Raw genomic sequence first — 25,799 nt, 5'->3', positions numbered from 1 at the left:
ATAGGAAGTGGTTCTCTGGGCAGGCGATACAGTACGGAGCGGAGTTCTTGCATCCGGTTCGAAGGACCAAATGATGGGGCTTACCCGTTCCCTTTCGAAGGATTTTACACCGTCGTAAAATATCGACGGCCCAGAAGATTCTGTTGTGATGAAACACCAACGTAGATGGGGTCGATGTATGTCGAATCAGTGTTTCCACAAGTCGTGCCTTATGCACTTGTATTGCACTAATCACTTTCGGGGGATATCGGAGATATAGTTACTGTTACACAGTTGCACTTCACTCGCGCACTTTCGGATCAACAACGAAATTCTTAATTGAATGCAATACTGCACTTGTTTCCTTTTCTTCCACGACCGGACAACAGGACAGAAAAAGGGATGTATCGCTTCCGACGGTATATTTTGTACTATCCTATATTTACAATTGTCTCCTCTATCCTACCTATGTACAATGTACTTAGTGACCACTACAAGTGGGCATCAGTGTGTAGCGCATGCGCGCAGTTTCCATCTCTCTTCTCTTATCATCTCTGGTTTAGGATTAGGGTGATACCGTTTTAGTTTTAGATTCGTTTCAAATTTATAGAATTATGATTTAACTTTAAGTTTAGGTTTAGGATTTAGTAGTTAGCGTGAGGGATAGGGAAGGAAATGTTGATGTAGTACTTACTTAACGAGAGGCCACCGACTTAGCGACACCCTCATAAGTGCTACGGAGCTGGAGGGTTGCGTAGGGTATTCGGTTAGGATTCACCTCAAGTTGGCGATGCAACCAAAAGTATATATTGTTTATTTGTTGTTTATTTAATCTCTCGATAGCCGGCTATCGAAAGAACATATTAATTTTGTTTAGTGATCATAAATTTAAAGAGCCATGACGGAGAGCTTGGGATTAAACCCGTGATTTTCTGCTCAGTAATCAAAAACGATCCCTCCAGGGTCATCGAGCATCTCAGAACCATAACGCTTCGCGACAATACAGTACTACGTTTTCGCTTGATATGCAAATTGTTTCCAAGTTTAATGTTCAATATCAAATATACAAATGATGGTGGCGATTTATTGTGCTGTAGAAGAGCTTGGGGTTAAATCCATGATTTTCTGCTCAGTAAGCAAAATCGATCCCTCCAGGGTCATCGAGCATCTCATAATCTACAGCGCTTCGCGTCAAAGTACGAATATATGGATAAACTATCTATTATTGAATAACTATTATTTACGACGATTACATGAAAGAAATAAAATATAAACTACAAACAAAACGTGACTACTAAAATCTCAAAAAGATATTCTCACAAATATATTTCACGCAACCAGGAATCTCAAAACCATTAGACGCTATAATGATACTCTGCACATGTTAGACACAATAAGAGGCTAAAAAGCAAGCGTCCGTCACACAAAACCCGCCAAATCCACTTGCAGTCACAATCAACGATTCTACGAGATACCACTGCGTCCTAGCAAGAAGTACGGTCGACTTGTTTCGCGCTCCGTTGTTTTGGAAGTTTTCTCGGTATTCGCTTGATATAAATTATCAGTTTTTTCTCACTAAGTGACTCCTGGCATAGTTCCCGGTAAATTGATCGAAAAGTGAGTTTTTTTTGTAGTAGAAAGTGTCATTTTCGGAACGATTAATCCGTGCTATTTGTAATTCGCAAACCGATTTGGGCATCATCGTTGCGTGGTCACGCATACGCGCTCACGCATACGCGCTCACGCATACGCGCTCACGCATACCCGCTTACGTATCATCATCATCGAGTGTGAGCACCCGTTTCTACATCTACATCGTTCAGCAATCATCGTGCGCCTGTGTGCGCTGAGTACAATCAAGTGCACCACAACGAAGGTCATCCACGCAGCGCGTCTCTTCCAGCCATCTGTGTAAACGCCTACACATATAGCTCGGTGGTAGTAGTATAGGATTATCAGATAAGTTTTTGTTTTTTTCTTGTTTCTTTTCCTCCCCCATTAGTTAAATTTTTATTTTGTATTTCTGTGTTTGTAGTGTTTTCTGTGTATTGTGTCTGTGCGTTCAGTGGGAGAGCGTTTTGCGCTCCCACTAGTTGAACAAAATGGATGTTTTGTCAGAAGACGACATGGATGACCATTCATCTCAGAAAAATGATGATGTCATCCATGGTTCGTCGTCTCAGTCTGACAATGGGCAGGCTGAGAAAAGCTCCAGATTGCGGGCCTACCCGAATGACTCGACTGGCCCATGGGTTGTCTATTTTCAGCCCAAAAACAAACCCTTGAATGTTGTTCAGATATCTGATGATCTGACAAAGCGATTCTCTGCCGTGACCGAAATAACGAAGGTTAGGCACAACAAACTTCGTGTGACCGTCGCTAACCTGAAACAGGCTAATGAAATTGCTGTTTCCCAGTTTTTCACACTGGAATATAGGGTGTACATTCCAGCCTCTGATGTGGAGATCGAAGCCGTGGTCACTGAGGCGAGCCTGAACCCCGAGATACTGGAGAAGCAAGCGGTTGGCCGATTCAAGAACCCCTTGCTTCCTCCGGTAAAGATACTGGCCGTTCATAGAATGAAGTCAGTATCGCTCAGCGAGGGTAAAAAGAGTTTTACCCCCACAGACTCGTTTCGGGTGACCTTTTCTGGATCTGCCCTTCCTCAATACATCGAGCTGGGAAAACTTCGTCTTCCTGTGCGGTTGTTTGTACCTCGGGTCATGAACTGCCAGAATTGTAAGCGGTTGGGACATACGGCCTCCCACTGCGGCAACAAGGCACGCTGCTCCACATGCGGGGAGAAGCATGAGGATGGCGCCTGCGCAGCTACTGCACCAAAATGCGTGTACTGCAATGGAACTCCTCCTCATGCTCTCTCGTCGTGCCCGGCGTACAAACAGCTCGGGGACAAAATGAAACGCTCCCTTAAGGAACGTTCCAGGCGGTCTTTTGCAGAAATGCTTAAGACAGCCAAGCCATCGACCAACGAAACAAATCCCTTCGCTCTTTTGTCAGATGACGAGTCTGGCTCTGACTTGGCTGAGGAGGGAGTTTCTTTCAGTTTTCCGGAAGGTTCTGCCCGGAAACGAAAACGCATCCGTTCGCGGAAAGTTGCAGATCAAGAACCCCAAATCAGCTTGCCCAAATCAAGGAGTGGTGGAAAAAAGGAGACTTCTACTCCTCCTGGATTCCGCAGAACTGATTATACCCAGAATTGTCCACCTCTTCCGGGGACATCCAAAACCCCTGATGCCCCAATTTTAAGAACAGAAACCCCTTCTTCATCTGGGCTGTTCTCATTTGATGACATTGTGGACGGTATTCTCAAATACCTCAACATTTCTGATCCTCTGAAAAGCATTGTCTTCACATTGCTTCCCACTGTGAAATCCTTCTTGAAGCAATTGACTTCAAAATGGCCCCTTCTTGCAGCTATCATCTCCTTCGATGGATAATTTTCCAAACGAGGTCGGGGATTTGATCACTGTTCTACAGTGGAATTGTCGAAGTCTTATTCCGAAATTAGATTCGTTCAAGTATTTAGTCCATAACAATAATTGCGATGCATTTGCCCTCTGTGAAACATGGCTCTCTTCAGAAATTGATCTCCCTTTTTTTGATTTTAACATTATTCGATTGGATCGTGAGGATTCACGTGGAGGAGTGGTACTTTTGGGGATCAAAAAGTGCCATTCCTTCTATAGAGTGAATCTTCCCGAATTCCCCGGTATTGAAGTTGTCGCATGTCAGGCTACCATTAAAGGTAAGAGCCTTTGTATTGCTTCTGTATATATTGCTCCTAGAGTCTCTGTTAATCGCAAACAACTTTTCGACATATGTGCGGTACTTCCCGCTCCATGGTTGATCATGGGAGATTTTAACTCCCACGGTACAGGCTGGGGGGAGCTGTACGATGATAACCGTTCTACTTTGATTTATGATCTCTGCGACAACTTCAACATGACAATACTTAACAATGGAGAAGTAACACGTTTGGCTGGTCCATCCTCGAATGGTAGCAGATTAGACCTCACCTTTTGCTCCAATTCATTATCGTTGGATTGCACTTGGCATGTAATCCAGGATCCGCACGGTAGTGATCATCTGCCGATCAAAATTTCGATTGCCAGTGGGTTCAACTCGTCAGAATCCGTTAACGTCGCATATGATCTAACCCGTAACATTGATTGGACTAAGTTCCAATCCGCGATAGACGATACAGTATCGTCAGTGGAAGAGCTTCCGCCGTTGGAGGAATATAATTTCCTCTCTAATCTCATCGTCGACAGCGCACTTCAAGCTCAAACACGACCGGTGCCGCGATCGTCTATTCGTAAGAAAACACCATCGCTCTGGTGGGATCAACAATGCACGGAGGTTTACCGTAAAAAGTCCGACGCGTTTAAACTTTTTCGGAAACGCGGAACACGCGAGCATTTCGACGCATACACATCTCTTGAACGCGAACTCAAGAGCCTCATCAAGGCCAAAAAACGGGGTTACTGGCGGCAGTTTGTAGACGGATTGTCGCGCGAAACGTCTATGAATACGCTTTGGAGTACGGCGCGAAGAATGCGTAACCGGTCTAATAACAACGAAAGCGAGGAATGCTCGGATCAATGGATTCTTAAATTCGCGCGAAAAGTGTGTCCGGATTCCGTGCCGTCGCAGTTGATTCCTCGCGAAACCGCGAATTCGGTAGACGAAATCAGTCAGCCTTTTTCAATGGTGGAACTTTCACTCGCTCTCCTTTCGTGTGGCAATTCTGCCCCGGGATCTGATAGAATCAAGTTCAACTTGCTGAAAAACCTCCCAGACGTCGCTAAGAGGCGCATGTTGAACTTGTACAATCAGTTCTTGGAGCTCAATATTGTTCCCGACGATTGGAGACGAGTAAGGGTGATAGCCATCAAAAAGCCTGATAAACCCGCGTCGGATCACAGTTCGTATCGGCCCATCGCGATGCTGTCGTGTATTCGGAAATTGATGGAGAAAATGATCCTTTTTCGCCTCGACAAATGGGTTGAGACGAACCACCTTCTTTCAGATACTCAATTTGGTTTCCGTAGGGGTAAGGGAACGAACGACTGTCTCGCGTTGCTTTCCTCGGAAATTCAGTTAGCATTTGCTAAGAAAGAGCAAATGGCTTCTGTGTTCTTGGATATCAAGGGGGCTTTTGATTCAGTATCCGTTGAAGTTCTTTCAGAGAAACTCCACGCTTGTGGATTGTCTCCATTAATGAATAATTTTTTGTACAATTTGCTGTCAGAAAAACATATGAGCTTTTCTCATGGAAACTCTACAGCTTTTCGATTTAGCTACATGGGTCTCCCCCAAGGCTCATGTTTAAGCCCCCTTTTGTACAATTTCTACGTTAGAGAAATTGACAATTGTCTTAGTGACAATTGCACGTTGAGACAACTTGCAGATGATGGCGTAGTGTCTATCACAGGGCCAAAAGAGGTTGACCTGCAAGGACCCTTACAGGATACCTTGGACAATTTGTCTACTTGGGCTATTCAGCTAGGTATCGAATTCTCCACGGAGAAAACTGAGTTGGTCGTTTTTTCTAGGAAGCATAGCCCAGCACAACCGAAGCTTCAACTTTTGGGTAAACCGATCACTCATTCCATGTCTTTTAAATATCTCGGGGTCTGGTTCGATTCCAAATGCACCTGGAGATCCCACATTGAGTATCTGAGACGAAAATGCCAACTAAGGATCAATTTCCTTCGAGCAATTACCGGAACGTGGTGGGGAGCCCATCCACAAGATCTTCTGACGTTGTACCGGACAACGATTTTATCGGTTTTAGAGTACGGTAGTTTTTGCTTCCAGTCGGCAGCTAAAACGCACATCATCAAGCTGGAACGGATCCAGTATCGTTGTCTTCGTATCGCGTTAGGATGCATGCACTCGACTCATACTATGAGTCTCGAAGTGCTGGCGGGCATGTTGCCACTATCCGTCCGATTTTCAGAGTTATCTCTGAGGCTCCTCACCCGTTGTGAAGTAATGAACCCACTGGTGATCGAAAACTTTGAGAAGCTTCTGGAGCTAAATCCTCAAACATGTTTTATGACTTTGTACTACCTTTATTTAACACAGGATGTCAGCCCTTCAAGAAATATTCCCAATCGTGTAGTCTTCTCCGATTTCGGCAATTCAGTGAATTTTGATTTATCTATGACGCAGGAAATCCGCGGAATTCCAGAGCATCATCGTCCTATGATTGCTCCGTCATTATACGCTGCAAAGTTTGGCCATGTTGATTCTGCAAGAACGTTTTTCACAGATGGATCTCTAATAGAGGAGTCCGCTGGTTTTGGTGTATTTAATGAATTTCATAGCGCCTCTCGAAAACTTGAAGCTCCTTGTTCTGTGTATGTGGCTGAACTGGCAGCAATTCACTACACTTTGGAAACTATTGCTTCACTTCTTCCAGACCACTACTTTATTTTTACGGATAGTCTCAGTTCTGTCGAGGCTATCCGTTCCATTAGGCCGGTAAAGCACTTCTCGTATTTTCTCTTGAAAATACGAGAACTGCTTAGTACTTTATCCGTGCGCTCTTTCATCATCACCTTCGCGTGGGTCCCTTCGCATTGCTCAATTTTGGGCAATGAGAAGGCGGATTCACTTGCGAAGGTGGGCGCTATGAAAGGCGACATTTATGATCGACAGATCGCCTATAGTGAATTTTTCTCTATTTATCGTCAGCAGTCGCTCGTTAGCTGGCAACATCAATGGAGTGAAGGGAGCTTGGGACGATGGCTACATTCAATTATCCCTAAGGTGTCGAAGTTTGCATGGTTCAAAGGGTTGGACTTGAGTCGAGACTTCATACGCGTGATGTCTCGTCTCATGTCCAATCACTATTGTCTAAACGCTCACTTGTTCCGTGTGGGGTTGGGAGACAGCAATCTCTGTGAATGTGGACAAGGTTACCAGGACGCAGATCACATCCTTTGGTCTTGTGTGGAGTATCGTGGAGTCAGATCACATTTTTATGATTCCCTTCGGGCTCGAGGTAGACAACCTAATGTTCCAGTTCGGGATATTTTGGCTAGACGCGATCTGGAGTTTATGAAACTCATATATGTTTACTTTAAGGATATTAACCTTAGATTGTAAGTTTGATTAACCTTGTGTTTAGTTTGTATTTTGTACGTGTGGGTTTTTTTTTTCAATGTTTGTTTTCAAGATGAATAGAAATAATTTCATGCTTTAGGATTAATTAAATAGTTGTATCGTAAACCACATTTCAAACCTCCTTCTTCCCTTTTCCCATCCAAAAAATTGTAAATCTCCACTAACCTCGAGACAACCGCGAGTACTCGGTCCAGTTCCTTTAACTTTAAATTTAAGACAGTAATAATGTATAACGCAAAGGATAACTCGGCTCTGTAAAGTTTATTCGATTGAGCCTGTACAAATAAAGTAATTATAAAAAAAAAACGATTCTACGAATCGCGAGCGTTCACGAATCATAAAACCACTGACTGCGACACTCTGAAAGCGAAATTGACAGGCTCTATGCGTCAAACACACGCCTTTCAATCTCCTCCCGCATCCAACAACACAAATCTCCATTACAACATCTAACGAATTCAAAACTCCGAAAATCACTCATCTATAGCAAGTGAGTGGAAGTAACCCTGCATGCAACCATTCTTCATGATACACTTTTTCTGCCTATCTTTCTATTAGGCCTGTGGACATGCGTTAGCTTCGAAACTTCTAACCAAACTGGGAAAATTTTCAGATCACAAAAAAAAACTTGAAAAAAACTTTTAAAGGTAATTACAAGTAAAATAAATATTGATTATTTTACGCAAAACGAGCATGTACTATTAAATCACTTGGATCGTATGCTAATGCTAATTGACTGTAACAAAAACAATATTAATAAAATAAAATTTTAACAAAATGTGTTCGTCCGCTTCCTTCCGAGTCCGAACGATAGTGAAAAGTTTTGACACGTTACAAACACAGCCTACTACGATGCATCGACTAACCCCTCGCAACGCAAGATAAACGCTATGCTTGCTTGAAAGAGAGAAGGACAACGAGCATTTCCGAGAACGAAAGAGAAGTAGGAGACGCAGGATGATACGCGCTGCGAGAAGATCAGAACAAGTTCGACCGTCGCAGTATTTAGTTCGAACGAACCAATTATTTTGTTATTAAATAAGGAAAATAAAGAAAAGTTTGGTGCTTTCCAGGGCAAAATAGTGGCCTTTCAGGGCAAGTCATTGTAGCCTTTCAGGGCAAATAAATGTGGCCTTTCAGGGCAATATAACCAGCAGAATTTTCGTTGGACTTAATTAGAGCCCCAACAAAATGATATGCAAAATTTACAAGCAGGTCATTACTTTATTAGTGAGAAGTTTCTAATCAGCCCTCGCAGTTCCTCTGTATACAGAACAAATCTGATACTATAATCAGAATTGCTCAGTCTGCATGAAGCAGCCGATTTCATCAAGGAAGTTCTATTAACAACCAAGAATTAATCGTTTGAGGCATACTGAAGCATTAAGAAGGTGATATGTGTCACTATAGGAAATCATCATCGTTGCAAATATAAAGAAATTAAACATAACCCTTTGCTTCAGTACCGTCAACCTCCATGTCCATGGGGAGGGCACTCGATTAAGTACCGTTCATTCTGCATAAACCGAAAAATGAATGATGACAAACCCATGCCTACACGGGTCAATGATTCGTTGAACCTTTCCATGTGGAACGGAAGATTCCGCTTCCATCAATAAACTTTCATAAGCTGAGCGCCAACGAAGGTCGAATTAAAAATATTCTCTTTAATCTTCTTCCACTTTTTTATTCCACATCCTTGCACCCTGTGAAGTGGCCAGATCAAGCTCGTAGAGGACCACAATTTGTGCTGATGGCCGTCCGAAAAAACTAGATATATAAGTGGAAAACATCGTTTGATCCAGCCGGAAACCGCTTTCAGCCTGTCCATTCAGTTTGGCTTGCATTTCTATAGAGCACTGCCACTCCTGGCATGACAGTTAGGGTGGTTCAAATTTTTCATTTCGATCCACAATGTTCTGTTTAGATGATTTATTTCGGTGATTTTTGAAGTAATAGATTTTGTAGAACCATGACATGATTTGTAAGTATCAACTCAACTGATTGGAATTTCCCATTTGTTACAAACAAATTCAGTCCACAAACTTAACGCTTTATGTGTGATCAACTGAGGTGAAATGTTCATAACGTGTTTTTGAAGCATATAATGAACGCCACGACCACTACAGTCTGAAGGTTTGGTATCTTGTGACCACTGAAAAAAAAAAAAAAACTTGATCTAATTTTGACCCACCCTAATACCACACAGGCATATGGAACGAGGATGTTGAAAAGCACACAAATTCGATAGATTATCACCGATTTGTGCATCCGTGCACATGCGATATTGATCACAGTTCGAGGTGAAGGTTATAGGCCTGAGTGACACTGCTCGCGGTTAGTTATATTCTAAATCGCAACAACAAAAAATCGGATGGCACTACATTTTAAAAGCCGTTAGGTTGAGTCATCGCTTCTAATTCTGTCCTATCGCTGCAACCGAAGGTTTAAGCTTCCATCTCGTTAACTTTTCAATGTCATTTAGATTATTCAACCAAGGTTAGTTCTGCAATTGATTGCACTTTTAAGAAACATTCGCTCAGCAAAAAAAAGGACAACAACGAGCAACCGTTCAAGGATGAACGATAATCTCCAGGAAAAGTTGCAAACGCAAGCATAAAAGTTTCCACGCGCTCAAAAACGAAAACAGAGCAACGAGGAAGCAATATGATAGAGCTTTCAAAAAATGAAACCCAAACGAGCCAACGAGTTCTACACTGAAAAACAGCAATCGAGGGAAATTTCCCCTCCTTTTCAGAGTAGATCACCATCACGACGGGTTAGAAAGACGTTGCTAATAGTTTTCGAAGCTGTTGCTAATTTTCATGAATAGGAAATATCGAAACTTTCCGCTGGCTTTTCGAGCTTTCGGTCTGAAAAGGCGGGCGACGACGAAGGCGATGGGCAGCGAGGGCGATTGAGCATGCCAAGATGAAAATTCGACGAGATTGCTTTTTTTTCTGCACTGCTGTGTTCGAGTTCGCCTGCAGGGTGATGAAACTTGGTCAAGTGATTGAAATGGGTAGTTTCGAAGTAAAGTTATGCTTGATTAATAAAATGAAGCTCGACGAAGAAACGAGAATACTTGTTGAGGAATTCCGATCAATTTTCCTAGACGATGACATGGATATAGCCATCTTTCGGGCTCGTGGTAGGGCGATGAAAGTATTGATTTATGGTTGACGAGACATAGTTAGCCTGCAGCCAGAAAGGGAACATCAACTAAGTGAACTCAACAAGTTGGAGGATGGTTATCAGTTTATGTAAGAAAACGGAAAGTTTTACTTGAGAATGTGCTTCACATCGGAAGAATGCAAGGGTGTACAATTTATGTGTCTTCTTCTTTTCAATGAAAGTTACGTCGATTATCGAGATGAAATGAAACCTCATCATGGCTTTCATCGCCACTCTATCACTACTCTTTACTTTTTTTTTTAGATAAATATGTAATGTGGTGGATCTTGCCGAGTTTGGTGGCCAACGACTATACCGGCGAACTGTTCCAGAAGACAAATCGGTGGTCTGGGTGTAATAGACACTTTTCGGGCAGTCGATGAAAAAATGCATGTGGTTTGCTTGATGTACTTTTCAATTCTGATTTTCATTTATTCTCTCTCCGTATATGTCGTGTTAGGTAAGTATTCGTGTGCGTGTTTCGTATTTCATGTCAGCGTTCGTGTACCAAGGTAAGGCAAATACAAAGGTAAGGTAAGTATAACAGTTTTGTTGTAATAGAGTACAGTGGGCTCAACGGATTTACAAACTAATTCAAATGTTCAACTGTGTCTAATTTCAAATGCAAAGAATTCTAATTACATGATCAAGTGAGTATCACGATCCGCAACATCTCGGCCCCCGTTGAAGCGCAGCATTCAACCGACAGAAGATGAGGAAGGTTCATCGGTCAGCTGGGTTGAACCAGTCGACCCTGCTGCTGTGTTACCTGGGATGTCATCAATCGGTAGCAGACACAGCTCTGTTGTTGCACGACGACGAATTCCGGCTTGAGTGCGGACATCCACTACCCGTGTTATGTTGTTTGGGTAGACTGCTACAACGCGTCCGAGAGGCCAATGTTTGGGTGGAGCGTTGTCGGTCTTCAACACAACCATAGCACCGACCCCGAAGTCGGTAGGGATCTTCCTCCACTTAGCTGGACGCTGATGCAGCAGGCCGATGTACTCTTTAGACCAGCGCTTCCACAAGTCGTTCATGGCTCGCTGTGTCGTCTGGAAGTGGGAAAGTCGATTAAGGTGAATGCTTGAGTAGTCTGGCTCGGGAAGCCAGACGGCTGGTTCACCCAGCAGGAAATGTGCAGGAGTGAGCACGGAGAGGTCTTCAGGATGATTGGAAAGTGGAGTTAAAGGACGGGAATTCATGATGCTTTCCGCCTGAGCGACAGCCGTGCGAAAATCGTCAAAGTGATAAGGTGATGAGCCGATGATCCTGACGAGATGGTGCTTGAAGCTCTTCACCGCAGCTTCCCACAGCCCACCACAATGCGGTGCTCTAGGGGGAATAAACTGGAACTCGATGCCCTTTTCCAGGCACTCGTTAGCCCATTCGTTGGACTTGAGCTGCTGGACGAGTTGCTGTCGCATCTCCTTTATCTCGCGGAACGCGCCGACGAACGAGGTGCTGTTGTCGCAGTGTATAACGCGAACGCGACCGACGCGACTTACAAAGCGCCTCAACGAATTGACGCACGCAGCAGCTGGCATCCCGGCGACGATGTCCAGCACAACGGCTTTGACGGCGAAGCACACGTACACTGCGACCCAGACTTTGACCGAAGCGCCCCTTCCCGCAAGTTGACGAACGAGAAACGGCCCGCAGTAATCCAGCCCCGTGTGTTCGAAGACTTTAGATGGTGTAATGCGCGCAGCAGGTAATGGCGCCATATATTGATTGCTTGCTTTCGGACGACAACGGAAACACGTCACGCAACGATGGACTGTCCTTCGAGCGAGGTCTCTACCACGGATCGGCCAGAAACGCTGCTTGATGGTTGCGAGCAGTTGTGTTGGTCCAGCGTGCAGAGTTTGATGATGAATTGATCTGGCAATCAACTTTGAGAGATGATGATCAGCAGGTAACAGGATCGGAAAGCGACTGTCGAAGGTGCCAGGTGATTGCGCTAGGCGGCCGTTCAAACGAAGAAGCCCTGCGTCATCGATCCACACGTCAATGTCCTTGAGCGGAGACTTGAAGTCTGCTTTTCGCAGAGCCAGAGACTCTTGGACGTGGTTATGTAAATATCGCAATTCCTGATGGAAGGTTGCTCCTTGTGCAACTCGAATGAGAGATTTGAGGGCATTGTTGTACTCGACCGGTGTGATTCGCCCGAAAGTTCGAGCATGGCTCATGTAATATTGGCAGTTCTTCGCGAAACGAAGGCAGTACGAAGCAACCGTAAGAAGATGAGACAGTTGCGAAAAGTCCTGGATGAGCGAATCGTCGAACGTGACACAAACGAGTGCGACCGTCGACCGCTGCTCGACAATTTGTTGTTGGATGTCGGTCGAGGTTAATGGTACTATTGGATCTGGCCAGGCTTCTGGTCCTGAGAGCAGGTATGGTGGCCCATGCCACCAAAGTGCATCATCGCTGATGTCTTCGGGATGAACTCCGCGAGAAATTCGATCGGAAGGGTTTTGCAGCGTTGGAACGTGCCGCCATTGGGAGCCTTCTGTGGTTTTGAGGACCTCTGCTATTCGATTGGATACGAATATTTTCCACGCGGACAGCGGGGAATTGATCCAGAGCAAAACGATCGTCGAGTCCGACCAGAAGGTGATTTTGGCGTTAAACTTAGTGGTTTTACGGATGCTGTCAGCCAACTGACTTCCCAGAACAGCTGCACAGAGTTCCAAGCGTGGCGTGGAATAGCCACTGATTGGAGCGACCCGGGATTTCGCTATGAGGAGATTGCTTGTTCGCGTGGCAGTCGGCCCTTGCGATACTACGTAGATACATGCTCCGTATCCTTTCGAAGAAGCGTCGACAAAGCAGTGCAGCTCGTACCTTACTGCATCATCTCTGAATACCCATCGTGGTATACGAAGATCTCGGATGACACCGACCGATTCTCGAAAGGACAGCCACCAAGATTGAAGAGTCTCCGTAAGTCCATCGTCCCAATTCAGTTGATCCTGCCATAGCCGCTGAACGAACATCTTCGCACTGGCGACTACTGGACCGATGAGACCCAAAGGGTCGAAAAGCTGCAACATCTCCGACAGGATAATGCGTTTTGTAACTCGTTGTAGTTGTGGAAGATCAGGAACTTTGAACGCAAAATCGTCGTTTTCCGGGGACCATAAGAGACCAAGTGTTTTGATGGATGAGGTGCGATCAAGCTCTAGAGACGGTTGATTCTCCTTGAGGTCGTCTGGAAAGTGTTCCAGGATACTAGGATGGTTCGCGCTCCACTTGCGCAGATTGAAACCACCTCTCTATAGGAGGCCGTCCAGTTGGGTGCTTGTGTCGACTAGTGTTTCGATGCTGTCGGCTCCGGTCAAGACATCGTCAACATAAAAGTCCTTCTTGACAATGGAGGCAGCCAGTGGAAAGTCATGCCCTTCATCGTCAGCTAACTGATTTAGGACCCGGGTAGCCAGATATGGAGCACAAGATGTGCCGTAGGTGACGGTGTTCAAACAGTAGGTTTTCAGTGGCTCTGACTCCTTTCTGCGCCAAGCAACTTGCTGTAGTAGTCGATCGTCCGGATGAACCAAAGCCTGACGATACATTTTCTCCACGTCTGCTTTCATGACAAATCGGTGGAAACGAGAGTTGATGACGATGCACAACATTGAAGGCTGAACTGTTGGTCCTGTTAACAGAAGGTCGTTCAAGGAGAGCTGATTGCTGCTTTTGGCCGAGCCATCGAACACGACTCTTATCTTGGTTGTAGACGAATCGGGACGATGAATTGCGTGATGGGGCAAGAAAAACTGGGGCAACGCGACGCGCGTCTTCACCTCCTCCATATGGCCGAGTTGTTGGTACTCGTCCATGAACTGCACGTAGCTTGTACGAAGAGCATCATCGGTCCGAAAGCGTTTCTCCACAGCGGTGAATCGTCGAGCGGCCATTGGCCATGTCTCCCCGATGAGAGGTAACATCTCTTGGCGAACTGGTAGACGGACCACATAGTGTCCCTCAGCGTTGCGGGTGTGAGTTTTGGCAAAGTGAGCTTCACATCGTTGTTCTTCGGCCGTGAAAGTCTTGCCGTGGTCGAAGTCTTCCACTTCCCAGAATCTCTTCACTTGGGCGTCTAGGCTGTCAAGAGTAGACATCAGACACGTAATTTGAGCGGGTGTGCTCGTAGGAACTTTGCCAGAAAAGATGTATCCAAGGCTGGTTTTCTGTAGAACCGGGAGGTGGTCATTGAACGAAATTTGCTCTGCTTGCAGTAGGATCGAGAACAGCTCGGCACCAACGATGAGGTTAATGCCGTGACTCACGTTGAATTGAGGATCTGCCAACGGTAGATGCTTAGGGATCTTCCAGGTGCTAAAATCAACCGTCTTTGTTGGTAGACAAACGGTTAACTTGGGTAGCACGAAGCATTCTAAATTATGATCATGTGATCCGAAACGAGAGGAGAATTGTACTGTCACTATATAGCGAACGTTTACTAGAGCTTGTCCGATGCCACTCACCGGCACGTTCACTTTTCTGTGATTTAACGCAAGCCGTTGGCATAACGCTTCGGACACGAAACTTGATTGTGACCCGCTGTCCAAGAGTGCACGAGCGAGTTGGTATTGTCCACGGTTGTCCCGGATCTTGACAAGTGCTGTGAACAACATCACTGTGGAATCACTTACAACATTAGATGAGGTTGTTGGACAGGCATTGGAGGGAGGTGAGACTGTACCGGACGGTGCGAGAAAGGACGCGGAAACCGGCGGCGGCAACAACGAGACCGAACGATCGACCGAAGCGACTGCGGTGTCGCATAATTGCGGCACGATAGGAGAATGCGACATATGTTGAGTGTTGACAGAGTGCATTTGCTGCTGGAGCATTTGGGTGTTGGTAGGTTGGGTGTGTGGTGGAGCTTCTGTTGCAATTAATGTGGAACTAGGTGAGAGGTGAAGCAGTGTGTGATGCTTTCTCTGGCAATATTTGCAGGCTCCGCCACTGCAATTCTTTGCTTGATTCGTGGCTTTCAAGCAATTGAGGCAAAGATTGCTCCGTTTGACCAGGTCGAAGCGTTGCTGGGCAGTCTGGGCCCGGAAAGACTCACACTGGAATAAAAAGTGTGATTGTTTACAAGCTACGCATCTCAGAACCTGCTCAGATGCTGAGTGGTTGGTTACCGAGCGAGATTTTGAAGGCTTGGCCTCCACGAAGGAAATAGCGTTTTGGGAGAGCTTAAGTGACTGCAGAGTACGAGAATGCTCGTGTGTAAACTGCATTAATTCTTCGTACGAAGGGCGTATTGTTTTGTCCCGCTGGTTTTCCCAGTTTCTGTGAGTCGGTGTCCATCCGGCTAAACAAGAGTTCCACCAACACAGAATCCCAATGTTGCGCCTTCGTCTCCAGGGAATCCAAAATTTGCACAAGTCTTCCGTTATCCTCAGCGGCACCAAGGAAGCAGCTCACAGTAGTCGATAACAGGGCAAACCACTGCGCGTGCTGTTATTGTGAGAAGCTCGAAAAGGAAGCACTTCTTCAAAATGGTGGTGTTGAACACTTTTCACGTTCGGCTGATTATTTTGTCACAAGAACTGGGATTGTCCCAATCGCGAATTTCAGTCAGCGATGACGAAATTGACACCGACCGACGGTGCGAAAATGTTCACTCTCAGACAACGTACGCAGTTGCCACCGACGACCGCGAGCAGAAATTATTATCCCGATTCTCGATGCACGAGGTCTCACGGCGAACAAAGAACTTGATATGCACTAGCGGAACAAAAGATCTTCTGCACAATCACACAATCAACGACCCCGAAACCTTCTAACTTTCCGACACAAATCCCGGGTTTCGGCACCAAATAATGTGGTGGATCTTGCCGAGTTTGGTGGCCAACGACTATACCGGCGAACGGAACAGAAGACAAATCGGTGGTCTGGGTGTAATAGACACTTTTCGGGCAATCGATGAAAAAATGCATGTGGTTTGCTTGATGTACTTTTCAATTCTGCTCAACGGATTTACAAACTAATTCAAATGTTCAACTGTGTCTAATTTCAAATGCAAAGAATTCTAATTACATGATCAAGTGAGTATCACGATTCGCAACAATAAGTTAAACACATTACGTGTAATCCTGAAGTGTTTTCACGAGAGAAATGCTTTAAATATAATTTTCATTTTCCGTCACGTAAGTCATGAAACCTATGTTGATTTGTTCCGTGATAGACGAAACTATCAAATTCAAGCACTCTTTCACTCGTCCGCTTCACCGAAGCTTGAAAGAAAGACCAATGAAGCGACGGAAGAAAGAGAGGCAAGCGATGAACATTTTTTTTTAGACACCGACTGAGTTTCTAGAATACTGCGAATCTGTTCGACTTCAACAAAAAAAAGAAAGCGAGCAGTCTCTTTGCCGCATCGATTTTGTCAAGTGAAGCTGATATTGTGACGCCCTGGTTATAACAACTCGAGCAACGGTATGCTGTGATATGAGGGGCCTACATGGTAATAACAGCAACTAGATGATCAAAAATAATCCCGTTTGCCTAGTGGCAAACTTTTTTGCATTCTGAGCAGAAGACTGTAGGTTCAATCCCAAGCTCCTTCGCGTTTTATAATCTTTAGGACATCAATTCAGTTCATCAAAAAAAAAACTCAGCTGCCCCTAGACAAATTCCAATAATTTTATCACCAATCGATCACATATATTTCTACGGATCGATATCAATGCTTGTGACTGTCGATTTTCAACGAAAAACTATTGAAAAAGTGGTAAATTCAAGCACTGTCCAAAAGCGTGGAAATAACTAACAAATCCACCAATGTTAGTTACATGCATATGTTGCTTCCCCAACACAGTCATCAGAGAATCGTTTCTAGAACATGTCGATGTAGCATTGCTGCTTCCCCAACACTGTCATCAGAGAGTCGTTAGTAGACGAAACAAGTCGAATCGTGTGCGAATATGGAGGATCCAATTGCGTAACATTTTGCACACTTCTCGCCATATTCAGAACACACAAAATGCTCTCAAGTGTTGTAATCTTGCAATCAAGATCAGACCAGGTAGCAGGGGTGCAAGTCATTTTGATCGATTCTCTCAATAGACTTTCTGTTTCGTTAGTAACTCGACGGCAAACATGTTTGTTGTTCTGGATGATAGAAGAGCATAGCAGAAATAGTGCGAAATAGGTTAGTGAAGCCACGGTCTTCGAAAGAGGAAATCGATGAAGCTTCTAAGTCCCATAATTCAGTCGTCGTCATAGCAATGAAAACTAGCATTGCACCGCTTTTGGTTCTTGAGTTGATGATGATGATTCAGTTTTAACGTGTGAAATTCAGTGTCTTTTAAATTCTGTAAGTGTTGTTAAACGTTTGATATGTCTAGGCATCGAATTGAAAACATTTATTCCTTTATAATATAATCAATTTTGTGAAGCACAAGTCAAGGAATGTGGTGTTCTTATTTCAACCGCGTTTCTAGTATTATATCTATGAAAATCACTTCCTGTTTCAATTAGATCACACGACTATCGAGGCAGCAAACCGTTAACTACTTTAAAAATGAACACCATAGTCAAATATACAATTCTTTGCTTCACCGACAACCATTATAAGGCGTCTAGCATCAAAGTTGAGGAAGCGAATCTATAACATACATCTCAAAATCAAACGCATTATTTTATTCTGCAAGCGCTGTAATCTCGATATTTGTGTTTTATTGGACAGAAATAAAATGGAAAGGCAAAAGTCTAGGTGAGGAGAGATGATTGATTTGTATAGCTGTATTTTACTGGCAATAGTTAAATCGTTTTTCAGTCGACATTGAATTCCATACTTCTTGGCAATTTTCTTGATGACATTGTCAATGTGAGAGTTGAACTTAAGTGTGTCATCAATAATCATGCCAAGATATTTAATCTCCCGAACGCGATCAATAGTCTCATCATCAATTTACTCAATTCCGCGAAATTACCATAAATTTAGTTTTACTTGTATTAAATTTCAACTGCTTATACTTCAACCATCTACTTAGAGAACGCAAATCTTCATTCAAGTGTAAAACGGCATCATCTAAATCCTTAGCTGCAATGAATAACACAGTATCATCTGCAAAAAGATTAATGTCGCAAAATCGTAAAACACGTCGCAAGTCATTAATATACATAATAAATAACAGGGGCCCTAATACACTTCCCTGGGGCACTCCAAGGTTATTCCCCACGGGACTGGAAACAGAATCATTAAAAACAGTCCGTTGAGTTCTGTCAGACAAATAGCTTTCAAACCATTTCTATGCAGTACTCGTAATTCCAAAGCGCTTGATTGATCTCAACAATAAGGGCCTAGAAATTGCTTCAAAAGCGCGTTTAAGATCCAAAAAACAGCAACAATCGTATCTTTACACTCCAAGTTATTTTTCCACTTCGCTAATACCAAATTCAACGCGGTTGCACAAGAATGACCTTTCCGATATCCCGATTGTTATGGTATCAACAAACTATTACTATTTAAATACTCCAACAGCTGGCCTTTAACAAGAAGTTCTAAAATTTTCTCTAATGTGTGCCACATGTTGATGGGACGAAACTCATCGGCTTTAATCGTTCCAGCAACTTTTTGAATAGGAACAACTAAGGATTCCTTGCAAATTTGTGGCACATGTCCAGTTTGTAATGATTCATTAATAAGGTCCAGCAAGATGTGGCCAATGACATGAAAGCAATCTTGAATAACTGTAGCATTAACATTATCTACTCCAGCCCATTTTTCTAATGAAAAACAAATAACTCTAAGTTCATTTGATGTAATTGGGTGACTAACTTCAAATCTACAACTTCTTTTAACTGGTTGTTTTATTTCGTCAGGACCACCAAAAAACAATAAATTACACTATTTTCTGGGATGCCTAGGAGTCCAATTATTCGAATAAAGATTTTTCCAGCTATTCAATTAAATATTTTTCGAATATTAAATTTTTCGAGCGCGTAACCGAGATCCCTTCTTATTTCTACTCGTTTGATTAAGCGCAGTAGAGAAAATAAATAAAAGTTCCAATATATCTAAACAGGCATAGAGAAGAACCATGCCGTGAAACAGGATCATAAATTCGCCGAAAAAAGGGTGAAGCGTCTTTCTGATAAAGGCTAAGATTTACCAGCTTGTTGAGAGAAGAAGTTTAACGAGAAAACCTAAAAAGGGGAGGAGCTTTAGCTGGGTGGACACTGATATTCTGCGGCCTTCCAACCTTACGCAGGCGGGCCTAGACTTTTGCGAGTGCCCAATCATTAAACCGAAGAATATGGGAGTGTCCGGTCCGATTTGCTGATCCAACTGCCTACACGTCATCATCATCTGCCAAAGGCTTTAAGCCTGTACTACCATCTGCCCTTTTCAGGGCTACCAAGATTTTTCAAAACGGTTAAATTTCTGAATATGTTCCAACAAAAATTCATATTGTTAACCACAAATTACTACCTAACAGCAACGGATGAAGCTGGGTCTCCTCCTTAACAACAGTTTGGAGCTCATATCACCTACGACATTGTGCAACTTGGTTTATGTTATGCTATGCTATGCTACACGCAAACCAAAAATCTATTACAATGAATGTTAGTTCCGTTTTCTATCATCCTCTGTTCATGAACATCGCAACGAATGTTAGAAATTAACCATGCAGGCGATGTTATGGTTTTTTGTCTTTTAACGTAGGACTACATCTGTAATTTCTAAAAAAAAAATGGAACATGTAATAACATTATGAAAGATTTTGAATGTTAATAACTCAGCTGCCCCTGGACCAATTTCAATAATTTTATCACCAATCGATCAGAAATGTTTCGACGCATCTTTTAAATTTAAGACTTTATAATTTTTCAAAATGTCACTATTGAAAATAGCACGAATGTGCTACTGTTGCTATGACAATTAAAATTACCACGGATTGACTGCGAAAGGCGATTTCCCTAGCACAGATTTTAAAGTTGAATTCCATCCGGTCTCACCGAACGGTGTTTATTCAATCACCGCGTGATGAGTGGTGATGCTCTCCAGGACACAACAAAAGGCTCCCCGCAAGCAGCTAGCTATCAAGGCTGGCCTCAACCGCTGATTGGATTCAGTTCCAATCACCGTGTGTGGTGGTGTCCGGTCGTCGGCATCAGCAGCAGTGCTTTCGGCGCGTGGCGTTGAACATTGTTCTCCAGTACACAACGAAAGCTGCCGCCCACATGAGCATCCATAGAAGAAGGAAGAAGCCGCACCGCTATTGATCGGAATCAGTAGCTCTACGTCAGTCGCTGTGGGCCTTCTATTCCAAACAACATACAGCTCACCAGCCTCTTCTGTATTCAACACCCTAATAGCTCAGCATTACTCAACCATCACAACAAAACGGTTCTTTTCAGGACCACCATAAATTTTTAAAATAGTATTTTTGGACATTTGTCAAGGTCATCAATCGGATGTCAGCTCCCATATCAAGAGAAGGCTGGAATTAGGGCGTAACAACTTTTGTAAACAATGACTTCTTTCAATGATTTATTGAAAGTTAAGGCTCGCCCACGCAAATCAACATCACCATCAGGTAGGGTATGACTTCCCCTACCCGACGGTAATGTTGGTTTGCGTGGCCGTGCCTTGAATTCGTAAAAATCATCGAAAGAAGTCATTGTTTACAAAAGCTGTTACGCCTAATTCCAGCTCTATCTAGATATGTTTGAATCTAACATACCATGTACTTTAAGACAATATTGAGGGTGCAATTTCAAAAATTAAAGTCGGTCGCGGCATGATAGTGGTCTGGTTTTGATCCAGAGATGATGGATTTAAACTCTTAATAAGCCAATTGATAGGATTTTTTTCTACAAATTTGTTACAGTTAAGACTTATATTTTTTTTCAAAATGTCACTATTGGAAATTGCAAGAATGTACCACTGTTGCTATGATAATCAAAATTATCACCGATTGCCTGCGAAAAGCGATTTCCCTAACACAGATTTCAAAGTTGAATTCCATCCGGTCTCACCAAACGGTGTTTATTCAATCACCGCGTGGTGAGTGGTGGTTTTCTCCAGTACACAACGAAAGGCTGCCTGCAAACAGCGAGCTGCAGCACACATGAGCATCCATAAAAGGAGGAAGAAGCCACACCGCCATTGATCGGAATCAGTAGCTCTTCGTGAGTCGCTGTGGGCTATCTATGTCGAGCGCGTCATACTAAAGAGTATAAACAGAGAGAACCCCGCTCAGATTCCTATTCCTACACAAAACGCATGCTCCTGCTGCAGTTAACAAATAACATTTATTATATAAGACCACGTATTCCTACGTCACCATTACGTAAAACCCCATAGGGCTGTCCCTTGTAGTTTTTAAAGTAATAGGTTGATCCGAATACCCAACTAACCATATCGTATATCAGTGACATTGTCTCACTCTGAATCTACATTTAAAGTTATTTGGTGATTATATGGTTACCTGGGTACTTACATAAAATATTGTGCAAGTACCATAAGTTCAACAACGCCCAACTATGGAAAGCTCAATGCTATTGAATCAGCGAACACCAACATGATTAACTGTAAGGAAACACCAAAGCATATATAGAGATAAAGCTCCAAAATACACTTTTAACTGTACTATCAGTAATAAACATCAAGCTGTCCCATATTGAACCCTGCCAACCCACGGCGCCTGCACGGTACTGTGGGCCTACAGAATGGTTCATCGGTTGCGAAGTGAAGTACTTCTCAAACTGACGTGCTACATTTCTCAATGTTTCAACTTTATCCTAATGTAAACTTCACATTATCTCCCGAAACGACATTATCATCAAAGCGAGTGTCACGTCAACACATTCCTACCCCTTCCTTTCTTGACCTGCGTTTAGGCGCAACTGGCGCTGGTATTGCCTAGTCACCAGTTTTTACACATTGAAGATGATTGCTAGTCCCAAGTATCGTCTATTGCAAGACCAACAATTGAAAAAGGCCTCAACTCCATTTTGTAAACTAACGTTATAAGGCCATTGTCTCGCGAACCGAAACCTACATTTGCAAACCTAACACGCAACCGGGTAGAGGAGAATTCCCCCTACCTGTTAATTTTGTTGGTTTGTGTTGGTGGACTTCGGTTCGCGAGAAAATGGCCTTACAATGTTTGTTTACAAAATGGAGTTGAGGGGCACTAACAGAGGAGCAACCGTGAGCAGCCAATCATGCTCATGTTCATGATCCTATTATTCGACCATCGCAGTTAGGCCCTAGATTTGGATTCAGCGAGCCAAAATTTATGAAATTCATTACAAATGGTCGAAAGGCGTCAAACACTTCCGACTTTAGTTTTATTCTAATCGTTTAAATCCTGGTGGTTTGACGCAAAGTTGATTTTTTTTTCCTGCTTTAATTAAACAACAACAGCTCACACCTCACCATTCCTAAACTTATATCCCGATGGGATGTTTTGCTCAAGTGGTGCTTGAGCCAAATTGCTCAAATGAAAACTACTTTACCGCACTTCATTCTAAACATGATACTTGTACATAACTCCTCCGGTCTTGCAGACTACACTCAGCCCCCGGGAGACTACACTAGACTTGTTCCCAAAACCATATCTTGCAGCATCACTTCCTCTTTACATTCCGGACCCAGCCTGTGGGGTAGGATGAGACGAACTCGAAAATTAATTCCTTGAAAATCTGCCATAAATTCTACCCTGGCTTGCCCCCTGCTCATCATGCAAAGTGAAATGTTGCATATTTCCTCTACCCCCGCTGCGTTGTAGGTGCTTTCAGTTGTGAGCTGTTGGAAAATTAAATAACTACAACAACAACAACAACAATATCAGCAGAGCCAGCAACCGGAAGTGAGAACATAAACACTTTCCGGGCAATTGCTTTATTTTGGCATGGGCGGATCCGTCTCGAGGAGGATGCTAGGGGGTCCTCTGGTGATACCATCTCCTCTGGTGTGTAGTGCCAGCGCCGGTAGATAGGATCCGAGTGATTTACGTAACGATTAGATCAGCGTTTTGAGTACCATTATGTATGATTTATTTAATGAATGCTTTCCCATTAGAAGCATTAGAGTTACATTTGCAACTGTTGCTCGAGTTGAGTTTTCTCAGTAAAATGCTAAATTAGCACAGAACCAGCCGAGGTTGGCTGTTTCTCGTTTATCTACACAGTTCGAAAAAGTTTTGTAAATTTCCGTAAATGGATAATTTTCGTATGAAACCTTCACGAGACGATTTTCTAGACGCAACCCAAGTAACAATTCAAACTGAACAGTAAGAACAGAAGCTGATTATTGGTTGATTCAAGGGGTACAAAGCTGATTAACATTAGGCTGAATGTAGTGCATCAAGCGAATTGTATCCCCATAATCCAACCTCAATAAGTTAGCTGATCTAAAGATTGATCAAGCCTTATTTAAGCTTAACACAACTCCACAAATCAGCAATTCGTTACACATATATTGATAGCTTGATTTGTTAAATGTTGTCAGTATCTGTGTCACTCGTTGCATTTCCGGCATTTTAGTTCTTCTAAATTCACTGCCTACCTCAGGGATGCCAGATTTTTATTTCGGAAGTCTGCGAAAAATGTCTGTGAATTTCAGAAATGTCTGTCATGAAGATAGGGGAATTTACGTATTCTCGGCAACCTAAGCAGCGACCTTCTTTCTATAGCCTTTTTCTCTAAGGAACGCACACATATTGCATTCCAAAACTTTTTGAATCAATCGTAAATGGCAATATTTTTCAGCAGGTGAAAAATCTAATTACAAGTAAACAGCACGGCTTTTTTAAAGGCCGTTCAACTACCTCTAATCTTCTAGAATATGTATCTTTCATTATTAAAGCGTTGGACAGTGGCAAGCACGTTGAAGCGCTATACACCGACTTCAGTAAAGCATTTGACCGCATCGACATACCATTATTAATCCTCAAATTGCAGAAAATAGGAATGGAGCCTGGACTTTTGAATTGGCTTCAATCATACCTAACACATCGTAAACAAATGGTCCGCTTTCAAAATAAACTTTCAGAACCAATTTCAGTCACCTCTGGGGTACCCCAGGATTCTCATTTAGGCCCACTTCTTTTTATTTTGTACATAAGCGACATTTCCTACATACTTAAAACAATAAAATTGCTTGTAGGTATATGCAGACGACATGAAGCTCTTTATGGAAATAAGTAATTCTAGCGATGCCTGGTGTAGTAAAAGTCTACTTAAACTGAACGTAAAAAAATGTACTGCAATAGCATTTAGCAGAAAAAATGAAACACCGCATATTGAAATATCATTAGGCAACCAAATAGTAGAAAAAAGCAAAATTGTAAGAGATCTAGGTGTAATCCTAGACTCCAAACTAACTTTTATAGAACATTATAATACTATCATTAGTAAAGCAAACAGAATGCTAGGCTTCATCAAAAGGTTCAGTCATAATTTCGAAGACCCATACACTATTAAGCTATTATATACCACATATGTAAGGCCAATTCTGGAATACTGCCACCTAGTATGGAATCCATACATTTCCATACACGAAGAACGCATAGAATCTGTCCAAAAACAATTCCTTTTATATGCTTTACGTAAATTGAATTGGACTGCATTTCCATTACCATCTTATGAAGCGCGCTGCATGCTCATCAATATACAAACACTTAAGGAGCGCCGCCAATTTGCAATGCTTTTCTTCATCAACGACATTATTTCAATGCGCATAGATTCGGCAGAAATTCTCGCACAATTAAATTTTTACACACCTTGTCGATATCTTAGAACAAGGAATTTATTTTCAGAAACATCGTACAGAACAAACTATGCAAAAAATAGCCCAATCAATCGAATGATGCGCCTATATAATTTGCATTGCGGAACTATTGACATCACTATGTCCAAGCAGCAAATACAAAGTAAGCTAAAACAGAATAGAATTAATGCATAGTATGTAAGTAAACATTGTAATAATCATTGTATGTAGTCTACACTGGCTTGACGAAATGGAAATAAATAAAAATCTGCGGAGGCGAACCAGAATTTAGGCTAAAAACCTCTACGTGTAATATGCAGTATTGGTTTGTTTACAATCTTTTGCTGCCAGCTGCTCTAACAATTTCAGTCGAAAGAATTGTCAAAAACTGTTTTGAAACGCTTTTACAAAGCTCCAATCTTCCCTAGTGAAAGCGAGTATTGTCGGCAACCAGTTTTTCTTCGGCAACCGTTCCATTTGAACTGCATGTAAATCTGCTGTTCTATTATCGGCAACTCGAAATCAGCTACAATTTGTAGTGCGTGTGTTTCATTTCAAGAAAACCTTGCTAGATTGCTTTTTCTCAGTGGTAAAAATATAGTCAAATTGAAGCTGAAAGCATAAAGAATCGTTTGCATGCATTCAGCGAAGTGTTTTCGTAAGAAAATCCAGTGAAAATAGTGTTTCAATCTGGGTTGCCGAAAACAGTCTGGCATGCCGAAGCCGTCATTTCCCCTATATAGCT

The 25,799-nt window shown here is 42.9% G+C and overlaps 1 protein-coding gene and 1 pseudogene across 1 annotated transcript in view; one reads left to right on the top strand and one right to left on the bottom strand.

Moving 5' to 3' along the window:
• Positions 1-25,799, top strand: part of LOC135717574 (uncharacterized) — a 1,030,279-nt gene that overhangs the window by 757,070 nt on the left and 247,410 nt on the right. The gene's annotated exons all lie outside the window — the stretch shown is intronic.
• Positions 13,590-25,799, bottom strand: part of LOC135717314 (uncharacterized) — a 28,221-nt pseudogene continuing 16,011 nt past the window's right edge.

Source organism: Ochlerotatus camptorhynchus, unplaced genomic scaffold, assembly GCF_037179485.1.
Source record: "Ochlerotatus camptorhynchus isolate MF236.1 unplaced genomic scaffold, CSIRO-AGI_Acam_v1.1 ptg000006l, whole genome shotgun sequence".
Lineage (NCBI taxonomy): Eukaryota > Metazoa > Arthropoda > Insecta > Diptera > Culicidae > Ochlerotatus > Ochlerotatus camptorhynchus.
Note: the sequence above shows the minus strand (reverse complement) of the source record. Positions and strands in the feature narration are given on the sequence as shown.